Raw genomic sequence first — 26,650 nt, forward strand, 5'->3', positions numbered from 1 at the left:
GAAATCAAGCATTTTGCAGCAGTGTAGACCACCTTGTATCTCAGCAGAGGAAAGAGGTAGGGAAGAATACTAAGGATCATTTTGACTGCCTCCAGAAGTTTGATCAGATGGCAAATGTAATTTGGTGCTAGGCCTTTAACTTCAGGTTTTACCCCAACAATGTTTTCATTAGTTTCGATCACTCTCGAAATCAAGCATTTTGCTGCAGTGTTGACCACCCTGTATCTCAGCCGAGGAAAGAGGTAGGGAAGAATTCTAAGGATCATTTTGACTGTCTCCAGAAGTTAGATCAGATGGCAAATGCAATTTGGTGCTAGGCCTTTCCCATTAGGTTTTACCCCAACAATGCTTTCATTAGTTTCGCTCACTCTCGAAATCAAGGATTTTACCTTAATGTGGACCACCCTGTATCTCAGCAGAGGAAAGAGGTAGGGAAGAATTCTAAGGATCATTTTGACTGTCTCCAGAAGTTAGATCAGAAGGCAAATGCAATTTGGTGCTCGGCCTTTCCCTTTAGGTTTTACCGCATCAATTTTTTCATTAGTTTCGATAAATCTCGAAATCAAACACTTCACAGCAGAGTGGACCACCCTGTATCTCAGCAGAGCAAGGAGGTGGGGAAGAATTCGAAGGATCATTTTTACTGCCTCCACAAGTTAGATCAGATGGCAAATGCAATTTGGTGCTAGGCCTTTCCCTTTAGGTTTTACCCCAGCAATTTTTTCAATAGTTTTGACCACTTTCGAAATCAAGCATTTTGCAGCAGTGTAGACCACCCAGTATCTCAGCAGAGGAAAGAGGTAGGGAAGAATACTAAGGATCATTTTGACTGCCTCCAGAAGTTAGATCAGCTGGCAAATGCAATTTGGTGCTAGGCCTTTAACTTCAGGTTTTACCCCAAGAATGTTTTGCTTCTATTCGAATTGTCTCAGAGGTGCTGTATGCAGCTGTAGATTAAAGCATGTATCTCGGCAGAGGAAAGTGTTAGGGCTGAATTCAAATACTCATTTCGACTGCCTCCAGAAGTTAGATCAGACGGCAAATGCAATTTGGTGCCAGGCCTTTCCCTTTAGGTTTTACCCCAACAATGTTTTCATTAGTTTCGATAACTCTAGAAATCAAGCATTTTAAAGCAGTGTGGACCATCCTGTATCTCAGCAGAGGAAAGAGGTAGGGAAGAATTCTAAGGATCATTTTGACTGCGTCCAGAAGTTAGATCACATGGCAAATGCAATTTGGTGCTAGGCTTTTCCCTTTAGGTTTTACCCCAAGGATGTTTTGCTTCTATTCAAATTGTCTCAGAAGTGCTGTATGCAGCTGTAGATTAAAGCATATATCTCAGCAGAGGAAAGTGTTAGGGCTGAATTCAAATACTCATTTTGACTGCCTCCAGAAGTTAGATCAGATGGCAAATGCAATTTGGTGCTAGGCTTTTCCCTTTAGGTTTTACCCCAAGAATGTTTTGCTTCTATTCAAATTGTCTCAGAAGTGCCTTATGCAGCTGTAGATTGAAGCATGTATCACAGCAGAGGAAAGTGTTAGGGCTGAATTCAAATACTCATTTTGACTGCCTCCAGAAGTTAGATCAGATGGCAAATGCAATTTGGTGCTCGGCCTTTCCCTTTAGGTTTTACCCCAGCAATTTTTTCAATAGTTTCGATCGCTCTCGAAATCAAGCATTTTGCAGCAGTGTAGACCACCCTGTATCTCAGCAGAGGAAAGAGGTAGGGAAGAATACTAAGGATCATTTTGACTGCCTCCAGAATTTAGATCAGATGGCAAATGTAATTTGGTGCTAGGCCTTTAACTTCAGGTTTTACTCCAACAATGTTTTCATTAGTTTCGATCACTCTTGATATCAAGCAATTTACAGCAGTGTGGACCACCCTGTATCTCAGCAGAGGAAAGAGGTAGGGAAGAGTTCAAAGGATTATTTTTACGGCCTCCAGAAGTTAGATCAGATGGCAAATGCAATTTGGTGCTGGGCCTTTCCCTTTAGGTTTTACCCCAAGAATGTTTTGCTTTTATTCGAATTGTCTCAGAAGTGCTGTATACAGCTGTAGATTAAAGCATGCATCTCAGCAGAGGAAAGTGTTAGGGCTGAATTCAAATACTCATTCTGACTGCCTCCAGAAGTTAGATCAGATGGGAAATGCAATTTGGTGCTAGGCCTTTCCCTTTAGGTTTTACCCCAACAATGTTTTCATTAGTTTCGATCACTCTCGAAATCAAGCATTTTAAAGCAGTGTGGACCACCCTGTATCTAAGCAGAGGAAAGAGGTAGGTCAGAATTCAACGGATCATTTTGACTGTCTCCAGAAGTTAGATCAGATGGCAAATGCAATTTGGTGCTAGGCCTTTCCCTTTAGGTTTCACCCAACAATTTTTTCATTAGTTTCGCTCACTCTCGAAATCAAGCATTTTCCAGCAGTGTTGACCACCCTGTATCTCAGTAGAGGAAAGAGGTAGGGCAGAATTCTAAGGATCATTTTGACTGTCTCCACAAGTTAGATCAGATGGCAAATGCAATTTGGTGCTAGGCTTTTCCCTTTAGGTTTTACCGCAAGAATGTTTTGCTTCTATTCGAATTGTCTCAGAAGTGCTGAATGCAGCTGTAGAGTAAAGCATGTATCTCAGCGGAGGAAAGTGTTAGGGCTGAATTCAAATACTCATTTTGACTGCCTCCAGAAGTTAGATCAGATGGCAAATGCAATTTGGTGCTAGGCCTTTCCCTTTAGGTTTTACCGCATCAATTTTTTCATTCGTTAATATCAATCTCGATAACAAGCATTTCACAGCAGTTTGGACCACCCTGTATCTCAGCAGAGCAAGGAGGTGGGGAAGAATTCTAAGGATCATTTTTACTGCCTCCAGAAGTTAGATGAGATGGCAAATGCAATTTGGTGCTAGGCCTTTCCAATTAGGTTTTACCCCAACAATATTTTCATTAGTTTCGATCACTCTCAAGATCAAGCATTTTACAGCAGTGTGGACCACCCTGTATCTCAGCAGAGGAAAGAGGTAGGGAAGAATTCTGATGATCATTTTGACTGTCTCCAGAAGTCAGATCAGACGGCAAATGCAATTTGGTGCAAGGCTTTTCCCTTTAGGTTTTACCCCACGAATGTTTTGCTTCTATTCGTATTGTCTCAGAAGTGCTGTATGCAACTGTATATTAAAGCATGTATCTCAGCAGAGGAAAGTGTTAGGGCTGAATTCAAATACTCATTTTGACTTCCTCCAGAAGTTAGATCAGATGGGAAATGCAATTTGTTGCTAGGCCTTTCCCTTTAGGTTTTACCCCAGCAATTTTTTCAATAGTTTCGCTCACTCTCGAAATCAAGGATTTTACAGTAATGTGGACCACCCTCTATCTCAGTAGAGGAAAGAGGTAGGGAAGAATTCTGAGGATCGTTTTGACTGTCTCCACAAGTTAGATCAGATGGCAAATGCAATTTGGGGCTAGGCTTTTCCCTTTAGGTTTTACCGCAAGAATGTTTTGCTTCTATTCGAATTGTCTCAGAAGTGCTGAATGCAGCTGTAGAGTAAAGCATGTATCACAGGAGAGGAAAGTGTTAGGGCTGAATTCAAATACTCATTTTGACTGCCTCCAGAAGTTAGATCAGATGGCAAATGCAATTTGGTGCTAGGCCTTTCCCTTTAGGTTTTACCGCATCAATTTTTTCATTCGTTAATATCAATCTCGATAACAAGCATTTCACAGCAGTTTGGACCACCCTGTATCTCAGCAGAGCAAGGAGGTGAGGAAGAATTCTAAGGATCATTTTTACTGCTTCCAGAAGTTAGATCAGATGGCAAATGCAATTTGGTGCTAGGCCCTTCCAATAAGGTTTTACCCCAACAATATTTTCATTAGTTTCGATCACTCTCGAAATCAAGCATTTTACAGCAGTGTGGACCACCCTGTATCTCAGCAGAGGAAAGAGGTAGGGAAGAATTCTAAGGATCATTTTGACTGTCTCCTGAAGTTAGATCAGACGGCAAATGCAATTTGGTGCAAGGCTTTTCCCTTTAGGTTTTACCCCACGAATGTTTTGCTTCTATTCGTATTGTCTCAGAAGTGCTGTTTGCAGCTGTATATTAAAGCATGTATCTCAGTAGAGGAAAGTGTTAGGGCTGAATTCAAATACTCATTTTGACTTCCTCCAGAAGTTAGATCAGATGGCAAATGCAATTTGTTGCTAGGCCTTTCCCTTTAGGTTTTACCCCAGCAATTTTTTCAATAGATTCACTCACTCTCGAAATCAAGGATTTTACAGTAATGTGGACCACCCTGTATCTCAGCAGAGGAAAGAGGTAGGGAAGAATTCTAAGGATCATTTTGACTGTCTCCAGAAGTTAGATCAGATGGCAAATGCAATTTGGTGCTCGGCCTTTCCCTTTAGGTTTTACCCCAGCAATTTTTTCAATAGTTTCGATCGCTCTCGAAATCAAGCATTTTGCAGCTGTGTAAACCACCCTGTATCTCAGCAGAGGAAAGAGGTAGGGAAGAATACTAAGGATCATTTTGACTGCCTCCAGAATTTAGATCAGATGGCAAATGTAATTTGGTGCTAGGCCTTTAACTTCAGGTGTTACCCCAACAATGTTTTCATTAGTTTCGATCACTCTTGAAATCAAGCATTTTACAGCAGTGTGGACCACCCTGTATCTCAGCAGAGGAAAGAGGTAGGGAAGAGTTCTAAGGATCATTTTTACGGCCTCCAGAAGTTAGATCAGATGGCAAATGCAATTTGGTGCTGGGCCTTTCTCTTTAGGTTTTACCCCAAGAATGTTTTGCTTTTATTCGAATTGTCTCAGAAGTGCTGTATACAGCTGTAGATTAAAGCATGTATCTCAGCAGAGGAAAGTGTTAGGGGTGAATTCAAATACTCATTTTGACTTCCTCCAGAAGTTAGATCAGATTGGAAATGCAATTTGGTGCTAGGCCTTTCCCTTTAGGTTTTACCCCAGCAATTTTTTCAATAGTTTCGATCACTCTCGAAATCAAGCATTTTGCAGCAGTGTAGACCACCTTGTATCTCAGCAGAGGAAAGAGGTAGGGAAGAATACTAAGGATCATTTTGACTGCCTCCAGAAGTTTGATCAGATGGCAAATGTAATTTGGTGCTAGGCCTTTAACTTCAGGTTTTACCCCAACAATGTTTTCATTAGTTTCGATCACTCTCGAAATCAAGCATTTTGCTGCAGTGTTGACCACCCTGTATCTCAGCCGAGGAAAGAGGTAGGGAAGAATTCTAAGGATCATTTTGACTGTCTCCAGAAGTTAGATCAGATGGCAAATGCAATTTGGTGCTAGGCCTTTCCCATTAGGTTTTACCCCAACAATGCTTTCATTAGTTTCGCTCACTCTCGAAATCAAGGATTTTACCTTAATGTGGACCACCCTGTATCTCAGCAGAGGAAAGAGGTAGGGAAGAATTCTAAGGATCATTTTGACTGTCTCCAGAAGTTAGATCAGAAGGCAAATGCAATTTGGTGCTCGGCCTTTCCCTTTAGGTTTTACCGCATCAATTTTTTCATTAGTTTCGATAAATCTCGAAATCAAACACTTCACAGCAGAGTGGACCACCCTGTATCTCAGCAGAGCAAGGAGGTGGGGAAGAATTCGAAGGATCATTTTTACTGCCTCCACAAGTTAGATCAGATGGCAAATGCAATTTGGTGCTAGGCCTTTCCCTTTAGGTTTTACCCCAGCAATTTTTTCAATAGTTTTGACCACTTTCGAAATCAAGCATTTTGCAGCAGTGTAGACCACCCAGTATCTCAGCAGAGGAAAGAGGTAGGGAAGAATACTAAGGATCATTTTGACTGCCTCCAGAAGTTAGATCAGCTGGCAAATGCAATTTGGTGCTAGGCCTTTAACTTCAGGTTTTACCCCAAGAATGTTTTGCTTCTATTCGAATTGTCTCAGAAGTGCTGTATGCAGCTGTAGATTAAAGCATGTATCTCGGCAGAGGAAAGTGTTAGGGCTGAATTCAAATACTCATTTCGACTGCCTCCAGAAGTTAGATCAGACGGCAAATGCAATTTGGTGCCAGGCCTTTCCCTTTAGGTTTTACCCCAACAATGTTTTCATTAGTTTCGATAACTCTAGAAATCAAGCATTTTAAAGCAGTGTGGACCATCCTGTATCTCAGCAGAGGAAAGAGGTAGGGAAGAGTTCAAAGGATCACTTTTACGGCCTCCAGAAGTTAGATCAGATGGCAAATGCAATTTGGTGCTGGGCCTTTCCCTTTAGGTTTTACCCCAAGAATGTTTTGCTTTTATTCGAATTGTCTCAGAAGTGCTGTATACAGCTGTAGATTAAAGCATGCATCTCAGCAGAGGAAAGTGTTAGGGCTGAATTCAAATACTCATTCTGACTGCCTCCAGAAGTTAGATCAGATGGGAAATGCAATTTGGTGCTAGGCCTTTCCCTTTAGGTTTTACCCCAACAATGTTTTCATTAGTTTCGATCACTCTCGAAATCAAGCATTTTAAAGCAGTGTGGACCACCCTGTATCTAAGCAGAGGAAAGAGGTAGGTCAGAATTCAACGGATCATTTTGACTGTCTCCAGAAGTTAGATCAGATGGCAAATGCAATTTGGTGCTAGGCCTTTCCCTTTAGGTTTCACCCAACAATTTTTTCATTAGTTTCGCTCACTCTCGAAATCAAGCATTTTACAGTAATGTGGACCACCCTGTATCTCAGTAGAGGAAAGAGGTAGGGCAGAATTCTAAGGATCATTTTGACTGTCTCCACAAGTTAGATCAGATGGCAAATGCAATTTGGTGCTAGGCTTTTCCCTTTAGGTTTTACCGCAAGAATGTTTTGCTTCTATTCGAATTGTCTCAGAAGTGCTGAATGCAGCTGTAGAGTAAAGCATGTATCTCAGCGGAGGAAAGTGTTAGGGCTGAATTCAAATACTCATTTTGACTGCCTCCAGAAGTTAGATCAGATGGCAAATGCAATTTGGTGCTAGGCCTTTCCCTTTAGGTTTTACCGCATCAATTTTTTCATTCGTTAATATCAATCTCGATAACAAGCATTTCACAGCAGTTTGGACCACCCTGTATCTCAGCAGAGCAAGGAGGTGAGGAAGAATTCTAAGGATCATTTTTACTGCTTCCAGAAGTTAGATCAGATGGCAAATGCAATTTGGTGCTAGGCCTTTCCAATTAGGTTTTACCCCAACAATATTTTCATTAGTTTCGATCACTCTCAAGATCAAGCATTTTACAGCAGTGTGGACCACCCTGTATCTCAGCAGAGGAAAGAGGTAGGGAAGAATTCTGATGATCATTTTGACTGTCTCCAGAAGTCAGATCAGACGGCAAATGCAATTTGGTGCAAGGCTTTTCCCTTTAGGTTTTACCCCACGAATGTTTTGCTTCTATTTGTATTGTCTCAGAAGTGCTGTATGCAACTGTATATTAAAGCATGTATCTCAGCAGAGGAAAGTGTTAGGGCTGAATTCAAATACTCATTTTGACTTCCTCCAGAAGTTAGATCAGATGGGAAATGCAATTTGTTGCTAGGCCTTTCCCTTTAGGTTTTACCCCAGCAATTTTTTCAATAGTTTCGCTCACTCTCGAAATCAAGGATTTTACAGTAATGTGGACCACCCTCTATCTCAGTAGAGGAAAGAGGTAGGGAAGAATTCTGAGGATCGTTTTGACTGTCTCCACAAGTTAGATCAGATGGCAAATGCAATTTGGGGCTAGGCTTTTCCCTTTAGGTTTTACCGCAAGAATGTTTTGCTTCTATTCGAATTGTCTCAGAAGTGCTGAATGCAGCTGTAGAGTAAAGCATGTATCACAGGAGAGGAAAGTGTTAGGGCTGAATTCAAATACTCATTTTGACTGCCTCCAGAAGTTAGATCAGATGGCAAATGCAATTTGGTGCTCGGCCTTTCCCTTTAGGTTTTACCCCAGCAATTTTTTCAATAGTTTCGATCGCTCTCGAAATCAAGCATTTTGCAGCAGTGTAAACCACCCTGTATCTCAGCAGAGGAAAGAGGTAGGGAAGAATACTAAGGATCATTTTGACTGCCTCCAGAATTTAGATCAGATGGCAAATGTAATTTGGTGCTAGGCCTTTAACTTCAGGTGTTACCCCAACAATGTTTTCATTAGTTTTGATCACGCTTGAAATCAAGCATTTTACAGCAGTGTGGACCACCCTGTAACTCAGCAGAGGAAAGAGGTAGGGAAGAATTCTAAGGATCATTTTGACTGTCTCCACAAGTTAGATCAGATGGCAAATGCAATTTGGTGCTCGGCCTTTCCCTTTAGGTTTTACCCCAGCAATTTTTTCAATAGTTTCGATCGCTCTCGAAATCAAGCATTTTGCAGCAGTGTAAACCACCCTGTATCTCAGCAGAGGAAAGAGGTAGGGAAGAATACTAAGGATCATTTTGACTGCCTCCAGAATTTAGATCAGATGGCAAATGTAATTTGGTGCTAGGCCTTTAACTTCAGGTGTTACCCCAACAATGTTTTCATTAGTTTCGATCACTCTTGAAATCAAGCATTTTACAGCAGTGTGGACCACCCTGTATCTCAGCAGAGGAAAGAGGTAGGGAAGAGTTCTAAGGATCATTTTTACGGCCTCCAGAAGTTAGATCAGATGGCAAATGCAATTTGGTGCTGGGCCTTTCTCTTTAGGTTTTACCCCAAGAATGTTTTGCTTTTATTCGAATTGTCTCAGAAGTGCTGTATACAGCTGTAGATTAAAGCATGTATCTCAGCAGAGGAAAGTGTTAGGGGTGAATTCAAATACTCATTTTGACTTCCTCCAGAAGTTAGATCAGATTGGAAATGCAATTTGGTGCTAGGCCTTTCCCTTTAGGTTTTACCCCAGCAATTTTTTCAATAGTTTTGATCACTCTCGAAATCAAGCATTTTGCAGCAGTGTAGACCACCTTGTATCTCAGCAGAGGAAAGAGGTAGGGAAGAATACTAAGGATCATTTTGACTGCCTCCAGAAGTTTGATCAGATGGCAAATGTAATTTGGTGCTAGGCCTTTAACTTCAGGTTTTACCCCAACAATGTTTTCATTAGTTTCGATCACTCTCGAAATCAAGCATTTTGCTGCAGTGTTGACCACCCTGTATCTCAGCCGAGGAAAGAGGTAGGGAAGAATTCTAAGGATCATTTTGACTGTCTCCAGAAGTTAGATCAGATGGCAAATGCAATTTGGTGCTAGGCCTTTCCCATTAGGTTTTACCCCAACAATGCTTTCATTAGTTTCGCTCACTCTCGAAATCAAGGATTTTACCTTAATGTGGACCACCCTGTATCTCAGCAGAGGAAAGAGGTAGGGAAGAATTCTAAGGATCATTTTGACTGTCTCCAGAAGTTAGATCAGAAGGCAAATGCAATTTGGTGCTCGGCCTTTCCCTTTAGGTTTTACCGCATCAATTTTTTCATTAGTTTCGATAAATCTCGAAATCAAACACTTCACAGCAGAGTGGACCACCCTGTATCTCAGCAGAGCAAGGAGGTGGGGAAGAATTCGAAGGATCATTTTTACTGCCTCCACAAGTTAGATCAGATGGCAAATGCAATTTGGTGCTAGGCCTTTCCCTTTAGGTTTTACCCCAGCAATTTTTTCAATAGTTTTGACCACTTTCGAAATCAAGCATTTTGCAGCAGTGTAGACCACCCAGTATCTCAGCAGAGGAAAGAGGTAGGGAAGAATACTAAGGATCATTTTGACTGCCTCCAGAAGTTAGATCAGCTGGCAAATGCAATTTGGTGCTAGGCCTTTAACTTCAGGTTTTACCCCAAGAATGTTTTGCTTCTATTCGAATTGTCTCAGAAGTGCTGTATGCAGCTGTAGATTAAAGCATGTATCTCGGCAGAGGAAAGTGTTAGGGCTGAATTCAAATACTCATTTCGACTGCCTCCAGAAGTTAGATCAGACGGCAAATGCAATTTGGTGCCAGGCCTTTCCCTTTAGGTTTTACCCCAACAATGTTTTCATTAGTTTCGATAACTCTAGAAATCAAGCATTTTAAAGCAGTGTGGACCATCCTGTATCTCAGCAGAGGAAAGAGGTAGGGAAGAATTCTAAGGATCATTTTGACTGCGTCCAGAAGTTAGATCACATGGCAAATGCAATTTGGTGCTAGGCTTTTCCCTTTAGGTTTTACCCCAAGGATGTTTTGCTTCTATTCAAATTGTCTCAGAAGTGCTGTATGCAGCTGTAGATTAAAGCATATATCTCAGCAGAGGAAAGTGTTAGGGCTGAATTCAAATACTCATTTTGACTGCCTCCAGAAGTTAGATCAGATGGCAAATGCAATTTGGTGCTAGGCTTTTCCCTTTAGGTTTTACCCCAAGAATGTTTTGCTTCTATTCAAATTGTCTCAGAAGTGCCTTATGCAGCTGTAGATTGAAGCATGTATCACAGCAGAGGAAAGTGTTAGGGCTGAATTCAAATACTCATTTTGACTGCCTCCAGAAGTTAGATCAGATGGCAAATGCAATTTGGTGCTCGGCCTTTCCCTTTAGGTTTTACCCCAGCAATTTTTTCAATAGTTTCGATCGCTCTCGAAATCAAGCATTTTGCAGCAGTGTAGACCACCCTGTATCTCAGCAGAGGAAAGAGGTAGGGAAGAATACTAAGGATCATTTTGACTGCCTCCAGAATTTAGATCAGATGGCAAATGTAATTTGGTGCTAGGCCTTTAACTTCAGGTTTTACTCCAACAATGTTTTCATTAGTTTCGATCACTCTTGATATCAAGCATTTTACAGCAGTGTGGACCACCCTGTATCTCAGCAGAGGAAAGAGGTAGGGAAGAGTTCAAAGGATCATTTTTACGGCCTCCAGAAGTTAGATCAGATGGCAAATGCAATTTGGTGCTGGGCCTTTCCCTTTAGGTTTTACCCCAAGAATGTTTTGCTTTTATTCGAATTGTCTCAGAAGTGCTGTATACAGCTGTAGATTAAAGCATGCATCTCAGCAGAGGAAAGTGTTAGGGCTGAATTCAAATACTCATTCTGACTGCCTCCAGAAGTTAGATCAGATGGGAAATGCAATTTGGTGCTAGGCCTTTCCCTTTAGGTTTTACCCCAACAATGTTTTCATTAGTTTCGATCACTCTCGAAATCAAGCATTTTAAAGCAGTGTGGACCACCCTGTATCTAAGCAGAGGAAAGAGGTAGGTCAGAATTCAACGGATCATTTTGACTGTCTCCAGAAGTTAGATCAGATGGCAAATGCAATTTGGTGCTAGGCCTTTCCCTTTAGGTTTCACCCAACAATTTTTTCATTAGTTTCGCTCACTCTCGAAATCAAGCATTTTACAGTAATGTGGACCACCCTGTATCTCAGTAGAGGAAAGAGGTAGGGCAGAATTCTAAGGATCATTTTGACTGTCTCCACAAGTTAGATCAGATGGCAAATGCAATTTGGTGCTAGGCTTTTCCCTTTAGGTTTTACCGCAAGAATGTTTTGCTTCTATTCGAATTGTCTCAGAAGTGCTGAATGCAGCTGTAGAGTAAAGCATGTATCTCAGCGGAGGAAAGTGTTAGGGCTGAATTCAAATACTCATTTTGACTGCCTCCAGAAGTTAGATCAGATGGCAAATGCAATTTGGTGCTAGGCCTTTCCCTTTAGGTTTTACCGCATCAATTTTTTCATTCGTTAATATCAATCTCGATAACAAGCATTTCACAGCAGTTTGGACCACCCTGTATCTCAGCAGAGCAAGGAGGTGGGGAAGAATTCTAAGGATCATTTTTACTGCCTCCAGAAGTTAGATGAGATGGCAAATGCAATTTGGTGCTAGGCCTTTCCAATTAGGTTTTACCCCAACAATATTTTCATTAGTTTCGATCACTCTCAAGATCAAGCATTTTACAGCAGTGTGGACCACCCTGTATCTCAGCAGAGGAAAGAGGTAGGGAAGAATTCTGATGATCATTTTGACTGTCTCCAGAAGTCAGATCAGACGGCAAATGCAATTTGGTGCAAGGCTTTTCCCTTTAGGTTTTACCCCACGAATGTTTTGCTTCTATTCGTATTGTCTCAGAAGTGCTGTATGCAACTGTATATTAAAGCATGTATCTCAGCAGAGGAAAGTGTTAGGGCTGAATTCAAATACTCATTTTGACTTCCTCCAGAAGTTAGATCAGATGGGAAATGCAATTTGTTGCTAGGCCTTTCCCTTTAGGTTTTACCCCAGCAATTTTTTCAATAGTTTCGCTCACTCTCGAAATCAAGGATTTTACAGTAATGTGGACCACCCTCTATCTCAGTAGAGGAAAGAGGTAGGGAAGAATTCTGAGGATCGTTTTGACTGTCTCCACAAGTTAGATCAGATGGCAAATGCAATTTGGGGCTAGGCTTTTCCCTTTAGGTTTTACCGCAAGAATGTTTTGCTTCTATTCGAATTGTCTCAGAAGTGCTGAATGCAGCTGTAGAGTAAAGCATGTATCACAGGAGAGGAAAGTGTTAGGGCTGAATTCAAATACTCATTTTGACTGCCTCCAGAAGTTAGATCAGATGGCAAATGCAATTTGGTGCTAGGCCTTTCCCTTTAGGTTTTACCGCATCAATTTTTTCATTCGTTAATATCAATCTCGATAACAAGCATTTCACAGCAGTTTGGACCACCCTGTATCTCAGCAGAGCAAGGAGGTGAGGAAGAATTCTAAGGATCATTTTTACTGCCTCCAGAAGTTAGATCAGATGGCAAATGCAATTTGGTGCTAGGCCCTTCCAATAAGGTTTTACCCCAACAATATTTTCATTAGTTTCGATCACTCTCGAAATCAAGCATTTTACAGCAGTGTGGACCACCCTGTATCTCAGCAGAGGAAAGAGGTAGGGAAGAATTCTGATGATCATTTTGACTGTCTCCTGAAGTTAGATCAGACGGCAAATGCAATTTGGTGCAAGGCTTTTCCCTTTAGGTTTTACCCCACGAATGTTTTGCTTCTATTCGTATTGTCTCAGAAGTGCTGTTTGCAGCTGTATATTAAAGCATGTATCTCAGTAGAGGAAAGTGTTAGGGCTGAATTCAAATACTCATTTTGACTTCCTCCAGAAGTTAGATCAGATGGCAAATGCAATTTGTTGCTAGGCCTTTCCCTTTAGGTTTTACCCCAGCAATTTTTTCAATAGATTCACTCACTCTCGAAATCAAGGATTTTACAGTAATGTGGACCACCCTGTATCTCAGCAGAGGAAAGAGGTAGGGAAGAATTCTAAGGATCATTTTGACTGTCTCCAGAAGTTAGATCAGATGGCAAATGCAATTTGGTGCTCGGCCTTTCCCTTTAGGTTTTACCCCAGCAATTTTTTCAATAGTTTCGATCGCTCTCGAAATCAAGCATTTTGCAGCAGTGTAAACCACCCTGTATCTCAGCAGAGGAAAGAGGTAGGGAAGAATACTAAGGATCATTTTGACTGCCTCCAGAATTTAGATCAGATGGCAAATGTAATTTGGTGCTAGGCCTTTAACTTCAGGTGTTACCCCAACAATGTTTTCATTAGTTTCGATCACTCTTGAAATCAAGCATTTTACAGCAGTGTGGACCACCCTGTATCTCAGCAGAGGAAAGAGGTAGGGAAGAGTTCTAAGGATCATTTTTACGGCCTCCAGAAGTTAGATCAGATGGCAAATGCAATTTGGTGCTGGGCCTTTCTCTTTAGGTTTTACCCCAAGAATGCTTTGCTTTTATTCGAATTGTCTCAGAAGTGCTGTATACAGCTGTAGATTAAAGCATGTATCTCAGCAGAGGAAAGTGTTAGGGCTGAATTCAAATACTCATTTTGACTTCCTCCAGAAGTTAGATCAGATGGGAAATGCAATTTGGTGCTAGGCCTTTCCCTTTAGGTTTTACCCCAGCAATTTTTTCAATAGTTTCGATCACTCTCGAAATCAAGCATTTTGCAGCAGTGTAGACCACCTTGTATCTCAGCAGAGGAAAGAGGTAGGGAAGAATACTAAGGATCATTTTGACTGCCTCCAGAAGTTTGATCAGATGGCAAATGTAATTTGGTGCTAGGCCTTTAACTTCAGGTTTTACCCCAACAATGTTTTCATTAGTTTCGATCACTCTCGAAATCAAGCATTTTGCTGCAGTGTTGACCACCCTGTATCTCAGCCGAGGAAAGAGGTAGGGAAGAATTCTAAGGATCATTTTGACTGTCTCCAGAAGTTAGATCAGATGGCAAATGCAATTTGGTGCTAGGCCTTTCCCATTAGGTTTTACCCCAACAATGCTTTCATTAGTTTCGCTCACTCTCGAAATCAAGGATTTTACCTTAATGTGGACCACCCTGTATCTCAGCAGAGGAAAGAGGTAGGGAAGAATTCTAAGGATCATTTTGACTGTCTCCAGAAGTTAGATCAGATGGCAAATGCAATTTGGTGCTCGGCCTTTCCCTTTAGGATTTACCGCATCAATTTTTTCATTAGTTTTGATAAATCTCGAAATCAAACACTTCACAGCAGAGTGGACCACCCTGTATCTCAGCAGAGCAAGGAGGTGGGGAAGAATTCGAAGGATCATTTTTACTGCCTCCACAAGTTAGATCAGATGGCAAATGCAATTTGGTGCTAGGCCTTTCCCTTTAGGTTTTACCCCAACAATGTTTTCATTAGTTTCGATAACTCTAGAAATCAAGCATTTTAAAGCAGTGTGGACCATCCTGTATCTCAGCAGAGGAAAGAGGTAGGGAAGAATTCTAAGGATCATTTTGACTGCGTCCAGAAGTTAGATCAGCTGGCAAATGCAATTTGGTGCTAGGCCTTTAACTTCAGGTTTTACCCCAAGAATGTTTTGCTTCTATTCGAATTGTCTCAGAAGTGCTGTATGCAGCTGTAGATTAAAGCATGTATCTCGGCAGAGGAAAGTGTTAGGGCTGAATTCAAATACTCATTTCGACTGCCTCCAGAAGTTAGATCTGACGGCAAATGCAATTTGGTGCCAGGCCTTTCCCTTTAGGTTTTACCCCAACAATGTTTTCATTAGTTTCGATAACTCTAGAAATCAAGCATTTTAAAGCAGTGTGGACCATCCTGTATCTCAGCAGAGGAAAGAGGTAGGGAAGAATTCTAAGGATCATTTTGACTGCGTCCAGAAGTTAGATCACATGGCAAATGCAATTTGGTGCTAGGCTTTTCCCTTTAGGTTTTACCCCAAGAATGTTTTGCTTCTATTCAAATTGTCTCAGAAGTGCTGTATGCAGCTGTAGATTAAAGCATATATCTCAGCAGAGGAAAGTGTTAGGGCTGAATTCAAATACTCATTTTGACTGCGTCCAGAATTTAGATCACATGGCAAATGCAGTTTGGTGCTAGGCCTTTCCCTTTAGGTTTTACCCCAACAATGTTTTCATTAGTTTCGATCACTCTCGAAATAAAGCATTTTACAGCAGTGTGGACCACCCTGTATCTCAGCAGAGGAAAGAGGTAGGGAAGAATTCTAAGGATCATTTTTACTGTCTCCAGAAGTTAGATGAGATGGCAAATGCAATTTGGTGCTAGGCCTTTGCCTTTAGGTTTTACCCCAACAATGTTTTCATTAGTTTCGATCACTCTCGAAATCAAGCATTTTCCAGCAGTGTTGACCACCCTGTATCTCAGCAGAGGAAAGAGGTGGGGAAGAATTCTAAGGATCATTTTGACTGCCTCCAGAAGTTAGATCAGATGGCAAATGCAATTTGGGGCTAGGCTTTTCCCTTTAGGTTTTACACCAAGCATGTTTTGCTTCTATTCGTATTGTCTCAGAAGTGCTGTATGCAGCTGTAGATTGAAGCATGTATCACAGCAGAGGAAAGTGTTAGGGCTGAATTCAAATACTCATTTTGATTGCCTCCAGAAGTTAGATCAGATGGCAAATGAAATTTGGTGCTAGGCCTTTCCCTTTAGGTTTTACCCCAACAATTTTTTCATTAGTTTCGCTCACTCTCGAAATCAAGGATTTTACAGTAATGTGGACCACACTGTATCTCAGCAGAGGACAGAGGTAGGGAAGAATTCTAAGAATCATTTTGACTGTCTCCAGAAGTTAGATCAGATGGCAAATGCAATTTGGTGCTAGGCCTTTCCCATTAGGTTTTACCCCAACAATGCTTTCATTAGTTTCGCTCACTCTCGAAATCAAGGATTTTACTGTAATGTGGACCACCCTGTATCTCAGCAGAGGAAAGAGGTAGGGCAGAATTCTAAGGATCATTTTGACTGTCTCCAGAAGTTAGATCAGATGGCAAATGCAATTTGGTGCTCGGCCTTTCCCTTTAGGTTTTACCCCAGCAATTTTTTCAATAGTTTCGATCGCTCTCGAAATCAAGCATTTTGCAGGAGTGTAGACCACCCAGTATCTCAGCAGAGGAAAGAGGTAGGGAAGAATACTAAGGATCATTTTGACTGCCTCCAGAATTTAGATCAGATGGCAAATGTAATTTGGTGCTAGGCCTTTAACTTCAGGTTTTACCCCAACAATGTTTTCATTAGTTTTGATCACTCTTGAAATCAAGAATTTTACAGCAGTGTGGACCACCCTGTATCTCAGCAGAGGAAAGAGGTAGGGAAGAGTTCTAAGGATCATTTTTACGGCCTCCAGAAGTTAGATCAGATGGCAAATGCAATTTGGTGCTGGGCCTTTCCCTTTAGGTTTTACCCCAAGAATGTTTTGCTTTTATTCGAATTGTCTCAGAAGTGCTGTATACAGCTGTAGATTAAAGAATGTATCTCAGCAGAGGAAAGTGTTAGTGCTGAATTCAAGTACTCATTCTGACTGCCTCCAGAAGTTAGATCAGATGGGAAATGCAATTTGGTGCTAGGCCTTTCCCTTTAGGTTTTACCCCAACAATGTTTTCATTAGTTTCGATCACTCTCGAAATCAAGCATTTTAAAGCAGTGTGGACCACCCTGTATCTAAGCAGAGGAAAGAGGTAGGTCAGAATTCTAAGGATCATTTTGACTGTCTCCAGAAGTTAGATCAGATGGCAAATGCAATTTGGTGCTAGGCCTTTCCCTTTAGGTTTTACCCCAACAATTCTTTCATTAGTTTCGCTCACTCTCGAAATCAAGGATTTTACAGTAATGTGGACCACCCTGTATCTCAGTAGAGGAAAGAGGTAGGGAAGAATTCTAAGGATCATTTTGACTGTCTCCACAAGTTAGATCAGATGGCAAATGCAATTTGGTGCTAGGCCTTTCCCTTTAGGTTTTACCGCATCAATTTTTTCATTCGTTAATATCAATCTCGATAACAAGTATTTCACAGCAGTTTGGACCACCCTGTATCTCAGCAGAGCAAGGAGGTGGGGAAGAATTCTAAGGATCATTTTTACTGCCTCCAGAAGTTAGATCAGATGGCAAATGCAATTTGGTGCTAGGCTTTTCCCTTTAGGTTTTACCCCAAGAATGTTTTGCTTCTATTCGAATTCTCTCAGAAGTGCTGTATGCAGCTGTAGATTAAAGCATGTATCTCGGCAGAGGTAAGTGTTAGGGCTGAATTCAAATACTCATTTCGGCGGCCTCCAGAAGTTTGATCAGACGGCAAATGCAATTTGGTGCCAGGCCTTTCCCTTTAGGTTTTACCCCAACAATGTTTTCATTAGTTTCGATCACTCTCGAAATCAAGCATTTTACAGCAGTTTGGACCACCCTGTATCTCAGCAGAGGAAAGAGGTAGGGCAGAATTCTAAGGATCATTTTGACTGTCTCCAGAAGTTAGATCAGATGGCAAATGCAATTTGGTGCAAGGCTTTTCCCTTTAGGTTTTACCCCAACAATTTTTTCATTAGTTTCGCTCTCTCTCGAAATCAAGGATTTTACAGTAATGTGGACCACCCTGTATCTCAGCAGAGGAAAGAGGTTGGGAAGAATTCTAAGTATCATTTTGACTGTCTCCAGAAGTTAGATCAGATGGCAAATTCAATTCATGCTAGGCCTTTCCCATTAGGTTTTACCCCAACAATGCTTTCATTAGTTTTGCTCACTCTCGAAATCAAGGATTTTACCTTAATGTGGACCACCCTGTATCTCAGCAGAGGAAAGAGGTAGGGAAGAATTCTAAGGATCATTTTGACTGTCTCCAGAAGTTAGGTCAGATGGCAAATGCAATTTAGTGCTAGGCTTTTCCCTTTCGGTTTTACCAAAACAATGTTTTGCTTCTCTTCGACTTTTCTCCGAAGTGCTGTATGCCGCTGCAGAGAAAAGTATGTATCTCAGCAGAGGGAATTGTTAGGGCAGAATTCAAATACTCATTTTGACTGCCTCCAGAAGTTAGAACAGATGGCAAATGCAATTTGGTGCTAGGCCTTTCCCTTTAGATTTTACCCCAGCAATGTTTTGCTTAGTTTCGGTCAATCTCGAAATCAAGCATTTGGCAGTGATGTGGAGCACCCTGTATCTCAGCAGAGGAAAGTGTTAGGGCAGAATTCTACGGATCGTTTTGACTGCCTCCAGTAGTTAGATCAGATGGCAAATGGAAATTGTTGTTTGGATTTTCCCTTTAGGTTTTACCCCAAGCATGTTTTGCTTCTCCTCGATTTGTCTCAGAAGTGTTGTATGGAGCTGCAGAGTAAAGCATGTGTCTCAGCAGAGGAAAGAGGTAGGGCGGAATTCTAAGGATCATTTCGACTGTCTCCAGAAGTTAGATCAGATGGCAAATTGAATTTGGTGCTAGGCTGTTGGGGCCAGCCCTTGGGCAATAGAACATGTTTATACCAGAATATGAAATACACCCTGTTTTGACCTGAAACTGTACTGAGATAACAAGGAGGTGAGATAATGAACTTCGACACAGAGAATTGTAAATCAGGATGATGTTAACCACAGAACTGGAGTTCAAAGCAAGAACACGCAAGTAGCTGTGAGCCAATAGAAGAAAAGCCTTGATGCGTGCTTGTCGCGTGGACAAAGCAAGCCGTCCAATCCTATGATGCATGAACAGTGCCTGATTGCATGTAAGAAAGAAGAAAACTGTATAAAAGTAGTCACTGTGTGTGCAATAAACGGAGTCTTTTGATAGTATATCGTGTCGGTATATTTGCTCCCCTCTACCTGGCCGCGGCATTCTGGTGACCCCCGACGTGATATTGGAGATCCTCCAGGATGGAGAAGCGGACGAGAGAAGGTAGAGATCCCGGCTGCTCGAGAGAGGCAGGAAAAGAAAAAGAAATAAGAAGAAATGTGGCCACGGCTGACCGGTGAGTCTGGCAGACTGCGGTCTGGTTCGGGATGGGTTCCGCTGTATCAGCGATAGAAACGGCAACTATAGATGGGCTACTTAATATAGCCAAAAAGACAGGACATTCTGTCTCCCGGCAAGAACTGACAGACTTTCTTTTTTGGTGCCGGCGCCGTGGACTTTTATCGTCCACAGGACAGCTCTTTTCAAAAGAACAGTGGCAAAAAATAGGTCAAGAGTTATGGGAAAGTGTGCAATCAGGACAAAAAGGGAGCAAACAAAAGGCACGAACATACCGCGAAGTACGACTAATGATCGATCAAGTACACGCAGACGCTGAGATTGCCGCTGCGTTACAAGATGCCATAAGCAAAGGCAAAAAGACAAAAGACGGGGAAGACGAGGACTTAATAGAGTGGGGTCTTTTTTCTAAATCAGTGACACCCTGTGTTTCTGAAACAAAGATTGCCGTGCCTATAACAAAGGGTGAGTTTGATGATATTATTCCAACATGGATTCCGGAGGAAGAATCGACAAAGCCGTCGGCCCCCCCAGTTGAGCCCTCGGCCGAGGAGTCAGAACTCATGGACTCGGATCCACCACTCCCTCCGTCTCTACCAAATTGCTTAGACTCTGTTGCTCCTGATGGTCCCAACAAGGACCTCATTCAAGAGCTAAAGGAACAGAGAAGACAAATGGAAGAACTTATGAAGCAAATGCAGGCTTTGGATAAGGATGGGGAGAAAAAGAAAAGGAGGGAAATGTATGAAAAAGCAGCAGAGGCTGTAAAAAATGGAATTAAGAATATAGAAGAACAACTGAATAAAAAGGAGCAAAAAGATTGGGGGGGGCAAGAAGGGATAAAGAGGGCTATAGTAGAGAAAAAGATGTCTATGAGTGAAGGTCATAAGGAATTAAAACATGTATTTGGTCCAGGAGGTGGGTTAACAAATCAAGAAATTTCAGAATTAAAAGATGAAATGCAAAAAGATGAGCAGAACAAGGGATATATTTTAGGTAATAACTCAGTTGATATTCCAAGCAATAATAATTTTGATATGGGGAAACGATGGCATGGAATCATATCTCGAGCTAATTTGGCAGGGGAAGTAATTTTAGAACCTCTTCTTTCTCCTCCAGTACATGTGACTGAGAATGGAGCAGAGTGGAAACCTTTAGATTGGCAATCGGTGTCCAAATTGCAACAAAGTGTCATGGCATATGGCTTAAATAATTCAGCAGTACGCAGACAAATGACTGCCTTTATGAAATATCAGGAATTGGTTCCTGCTGACATTCGCGTCTTAATGGAAACTCTTTTAGGTCCTACTGCTTTTACGATGTTTTTGGTAAAATGGAGAGATAAATTAGAAGAGAAACAATTAGAAAATGTTAATTTACCTGATGGAGATCCTTTGAGGTTTGCAACTCTTGATATGTTAATGGGAGCGGGCCCTTTTAGGGATCCTCAACGACAGGCAGCGGTACCCCCCAGAGTGCTCGCTCAAAGCAAAGCAGCCGCCTTAGAAGCATTTAATGCTCTACCACAGATAGGAAAACCTAATCCTCCTTATCTGCATATTAGACAGGGACCAGATGAATCATTTTTGTCATTTGTGGATAAAGTTAGAGAAGCTTTGGATAATGTACCAGATTTAGGTCAGGATGTTAAAACAATGATGTTGAAAGAGGTAGCCACACAAAATGCCAATTTTACCTGTAAAAAATTGATAGCAACTTTGCCACAGGGAGCATCCATTGTACAAATGGTAGAAATATGTTCCCGAGCACCTTTGGAGGAAGAAAAGCAAAAGGCAAATATACATGCCGCTGCACTGGCCGCTGCTCTTAAACAAGGGGGGCTGGGAAAAGGGGATAGAGCCTCTGGAGTGTGTTATCTATGTGGAAAGGCAGGTCATTTGAAAAAGACATGCCCTTCCCGGGTGCAAGGAGCACAGGCACCGAAACCTGTTGCTTTTTCAGGTACACGTAACCGTTGTGATAAGTTTGGTCATAGGGCTGCTGAATGCCGCTCGCGCTTTAAGAAGGATGGAACACCGATCCCGGGAAACCAACAGAGCCGCGGGTTGGGCGCGGCTCAGAAATACCCAACGATTCAGCGACGAACCATGGCTGCCTCAACGAACTCGCCGCAGCCACCGCAGGAAGTGCAGGAGTCGATTTGGCCGTGGCAAGAACAGTAACTATAACTAATGGGGATGTTTGTATAATTGATTGTACTGTGACTGGACCCCTAGGGGGTGGATTAAGTGCTTTGTTAATTGGCCGATCATCGGCCAGTAAACAAGGCATTTTTGTGTTACCTGGGTTAATTGATGAAGATTATTGTGGTATTATCAAAATCATGGTAAAGGTTTTTGCTCCGCCTGTGACAATTACTCAAGGGAGCAGAATTGCACAGTTAATTCCTTTTAAATCTCAAGTGCCTGTATCTAAGCAAATCAAAGGAGGTGAAGGGGCATTTGGCAGCACCGGACAAACTGCAGGACCTTTGGTAATGTTTACTACAACAATTCAGACCGCACGACCCATGCGAATGGTTTGGATTTTATACAATAATGAACCTTTAACAAATCAAGGGGTAGAAATGATGCTGGATACAGGTTCAGATGTCACAATAATCCCTGTGTCGGCATGGCCTAAACATTGGCCAATTCACAACACTCATACAATAGTCAGTGGCATTGGTGGTGACTCTCGAACAAAACAAAGCACTCAATTTGTGTGTGTTGAAGATGTTAAGGAAAAAAGGCAAGCTTGGGTAAAGCCCTACATTATGTGTACACCGCTATGGATTATAGGACGCGATGTTATGTCCCAGTGGGGTCTTATGTTACAAACTCAAAATTTTTAATGGCGGCTGCTGAGGGCCAGGGGTTACCCACTTTAAAACTTCAATGGATCTCAAATGATCCAGTTTGGGTACCTCAGTGGCCGCTCTCAGATGAAAAGTTACAACCCCTGGAAGAACTAGTTAAAGAACAATTAATACTTGGCCATATTAAACCCACTGTGAGTGAATGGAACACACCTATTTTTGTAATTAAGAAAAAATCAGGGAAATGGAGACTTATGCATGACTTAAGGGCAGTTAATGCTTTGATGAAACCAATGGGGGCTTTACAACCAGGCTTACCCTCTCCTGTAGCACTACCCAAGGAATGGAAACTGTTGATAATAGATTTGAAGGATTGTTTCTTTTCTATACCTTTACACCCATCGGATACGGAACGCTTTGCATTTAGTGTGCCACGCAAAAATACTTCTCAACCCGCACTCAGGTATGAGTGAACGGTACTGCCTCAGGGCATGCGTAATTCACCAACAATTTGTCAATGGTATGTAGATCTAGCTCTTTCACAATGGAAACAACAGTATTCAAATGTTATTTTATATCATTATATGGATGACATCTTGTTAGCCAGTGAAAATGAGATTGATTCACAGATGGAAACTTCTTTGATTGATACCCTTCGATGCTATGGTCTTTCCATAGCACCCGAAAAAATACAGAGGACTAGCCCTTGGCTCTATCTTGGAATGTCAGTAACAGAGACAAGGATTCGTCCAGGAAAACTTAAATTATACAAAGACATCAAAACTGTTAATGATGTGCAGAAATTGGTAGGAGACATACAATGGATTCGCACATGGTGTGGTATTACTAATGAAGATTTAGCCCCTTTGTTTGAATTGCTTAGGGATTCTGTTTACCCCTCTGAACCTCGTAGCTTGTCTTGAGATGCTCAAATGGCCCTAGAAATTATTGAATAAAAGATTGCTTGTCAACAGGTTTTCCGGTATGATCCTGAATACCCTATACAGATTGTTATTTATGGCCCAGAAAAGAATCGATCAGCAGTTATTGTACAGCTTTTGCCAACATGCTTGGCTATTTTAGAATGGGTTTTTCCCTCTTTTCAAACAACTTCATCTGTTGTATCACTACCAGACTACATTGGACTCTTGTTGTTAAAAGCTAAAGAAAGAGTTCGCTTGGTGTTTGGAATTGAACCATCTCTTTTTATTCTGCCATGGAAAACTGTGAATTTGGTTCATGAATGGTCTGAGGCATCAGTTTCTTTTGCACTGGCAACTTTTGGTGTTGAACTGTCTGTACATTATCCCTCACATCCTCTTTTTAAAACAACCTCAATAATATCAAGAGGTCCAGTTATTGTACAAAAACCATTGGTGGATGCTCTAACTGTATTTACCGATGCTAGTGGGAAAACAGGAAAGTATGGATTTGTGTGGAAAGATAGTGATAAATGGAACCAACGGATTTGGTCCAAACCTGGCTGCTCTGTACAAATTCTAGAATTGCAAGCAGTTGTACAAGCTTTGACTGTCTTTAGTACTTTGCCTCTGAATTTGATTTCTGATTCTCAATATGTAATCAGCGTTTTATGTTGAGTTGATTATGCTGTTATAGGCAAAATAGGTACTCCTCGCATTGCAAGCCTAACAGTACAACTTAATGGTCTTTTGGAAGAACGTACTTGCAAACTTTGGTGCACCCACATACGCAGTCACACTAACCTTCCGGGGATATTTACTGAGGGCAATGCTGTCATTGATCGACTTGTCTCTGGAGCTTTGTCTTTACAAAATTTTGACGCTGCCCGTCGGTCTCATGAATTTTTCACCAATCGTCGCGAGGACTGCAGAGGGAGTTTAACCTTACCAAGGGACAGGCACAGGACATTGTTGCTGCCTGCCCTGATTGTGCATGTCTTCCTTCTTTGCAAAACCATGGAGTTAATCCTCGTGGGCTTGAGCTTCGTTCTATCTGGCAGACAGACATTACTGAATATCCATCTTTTGGCCGTTTGAAATATATTCATGTGTCGGTAGACACCCATAGTCATGCTGTATGGGCAACCGCCCTTACATCTACCGCTTTTCGAGCTGTAAAGCAACATTGGTTGCAAGCTTTTGCAGTATTGGGAGTCCCCCACACTGTGAAAACGGACAATGGCCCTGGTTACGTTTGTAAGCAAAGTGAGCAATTTCTGACTCAGTGGAACATTCACCATATCACTGGAGTTCCTTATAATAGCACTGGCCAGGGCATAGTGGAACGTCGTCATCAGGACATTAAACGTTTACTTAGTGCTCTGAAAAAAGAGGGGGAGTTGGTTCTCTCTCCTCATGATTTATTAAGCAAGGCATGTTATGTATTGAATTGGAAGAATCCTGTGGCCATAAGTGATTGACAAACAGAAATCCCTATAAAGCTACATTTTGCAAATGAAAATTTTGTGATTCATGCTCCAGTTCAAGTTTGGAATCCAAAAATGGGGACATGGGAACAGTCTTATGATTTATTAACTTGGGGTCGTGGGTATGCTTGTGTTTCAACAGGTGACGAGAAGCCTCGTTGTGTCCCAGCAAAGTGGGTTCGCCCGTCATTAACAACGTCAACACGAGATGGGTTGGACAACAAGAATAACCCTGACAAAAATGATTAAAATGGGGTTTTGGTTTTGGCAAATACAAATGGGGCTTGGTATATATACATTTGACACCAATGTATGGATTACTTTAGCCAACGCATCAGGCTTACAATCAATTTGTTTGGCTACTGCCACTGTACAGAACCCTTTTTCTACTTGTTTGGTAGGAGTACCCTTAGATCAATGGCCAATTCCAGCAACTTTTCCTCAAGAGCTCGTAAAAGACACGGGTTGTGTTGACAACTGGGATGGATGGGCACCGCAGTTGCCCCAAACAGCTTTGAATCCACAAGAAATAGATCTTTTGGGATCTGTACAAGCAGATTATTGTTTAATGTTTAATTATATTGGAAAAAATCAGACTAAGGCCTGGGATGTTTCACCAATCCACTCTGTTTTTCGTAATAGCTCCCTGTGGTGTAATTATACTTCGAAAAATGTGTCAAAATCTGCTAACATACCTTTGCAGTTACCACCTGGTGTGTTTCTGGTGTGTGGGGATAGAGCTTGGCCTGCTGTCCCTGCCTACATAAAAGGAGGACCATGTACACTCGCTAGGCTCACAATGCTTACACCCAATAATACCACCTTGTTGCAATGGCGAAAGCAATATCGTAACCATTGGCGATATAAACGTGCTCTTCATGCCTTTGAGCAAAGCTGTGATGATAACCTTGACTTTTGGAATAAAGGAGAAGTGTTTGCTGCATCTATTCTTGTGCCAGGGATCGCTTCTAGCAAAGCATTAAGTACCTTAAGGAAGTTAGGATGCTGGCTTGCTAAACAGAATAATGCTACTAGCTTGGCTTTGTCAGGTTTGTTATTAGATGTTAGAGGTTACTATTAGAGGTTACTGCAAGATGGTCAGGTTACTGCAAGATGGTCACCACTAGAGCAAAGGCTAGCAGAAGGACAGTGGGCACCCAAACAGAGACCACACACAAGCATGCAGATGTTCAGGCAGGTGGCTGCAGTGAGTGCTGGAACCTGGCACTCGACATGGAGGCTGGAGGGAGCAGCTCCTGTTTCAGGTGTGAGCAGGTCAGTGACCTGATGAGCATGGTGGTCAAACTAAAAGAAGAGGTAGAAAGGCTAAGAGATAGAAGAGATGGTGAGCAGAAAATTGACGATTCCCATAATGTAATCTCTTCTAAACCAGAACAGGGGGTAATCTCTTCTAAACCAGAACAGGGGGTAACACGTAGGGGAACAGGAAGTTTGATACCTTCCCAGCAGCAAGCCTCTCAACCTCCCTGTAGTAACCCCCATGAGCAGGGCCAATGGGAACAGGTCTCTGCCCGACGGAAGAAACGCAAACAAAGGAAGTCTGCTCCTGTGAGCAGCACGCTGCCTCCAGTGCAGTTACAGAACAGGTATGAGGCTCTGCAGGAGGAACAGGTCATTGGTAAGGTCGAGGACCCAAGAAGGTCAGAAGCTGCACCAATGACAGGTTGCCTCATGCCAGCCATCAAAACTTACCCAGAAAAGAAACCTCGCAGGGTCATCGTCATAGGAGACTCCCTACTGAGGGGAACAGAGGGCCCAATATGCAGACCAGACCCATTTCATAGAGCGGTCAGCTGCCTCCCTGGTGCCCAAGTAAAAGATGTTGTAGATAGAATTCCCAACCTCGTGAGTCCTTCGGACTACTACCCACTGCTGGTCTTTCAGGTGGGCAGTGACGATGTGACAATGAGAGGCTCACAATCTATTAAGAAAGACTTCAGAACCTTAGGGCAAATGCTAAAGGGATCAGGGGCTCAAGTCGTGTTCTCGGCCATCCCTCTAACGTCAGTAATGGATGAGGACACACTGAGGAAGGGCCGACAGATCAATTCATGGCTCAGGGGCTGGTGCCATCGACAGGGCTTTGGGTTCCACAATCATGGATTGGTTTTCAAGGCACCTGAGCTGAAAACAACTCATGGGACACACTTGTCCCAGAGTGGGATAAGAATCCTGGGGCAGGAATTGGCAGGGCTCATTGATAGGGCTTTAAAC

This window comes from Melanerpes formicivorus, unplaced genomic scaffold, assembly GCF_026170545.1.
Source record: "Melanerpes formicivorus ecotype bairdi unplaced genomic scaffold, bMelFor1.0.p_v2 SCAF_31, whole genome shotgun sequence".
Taxonomy (NCBI): Eukaryota; Metazoa; Chordata; class Aves; order Piciformes; family Picidae; genus Melanerpes; species Melanerpes formicivorus.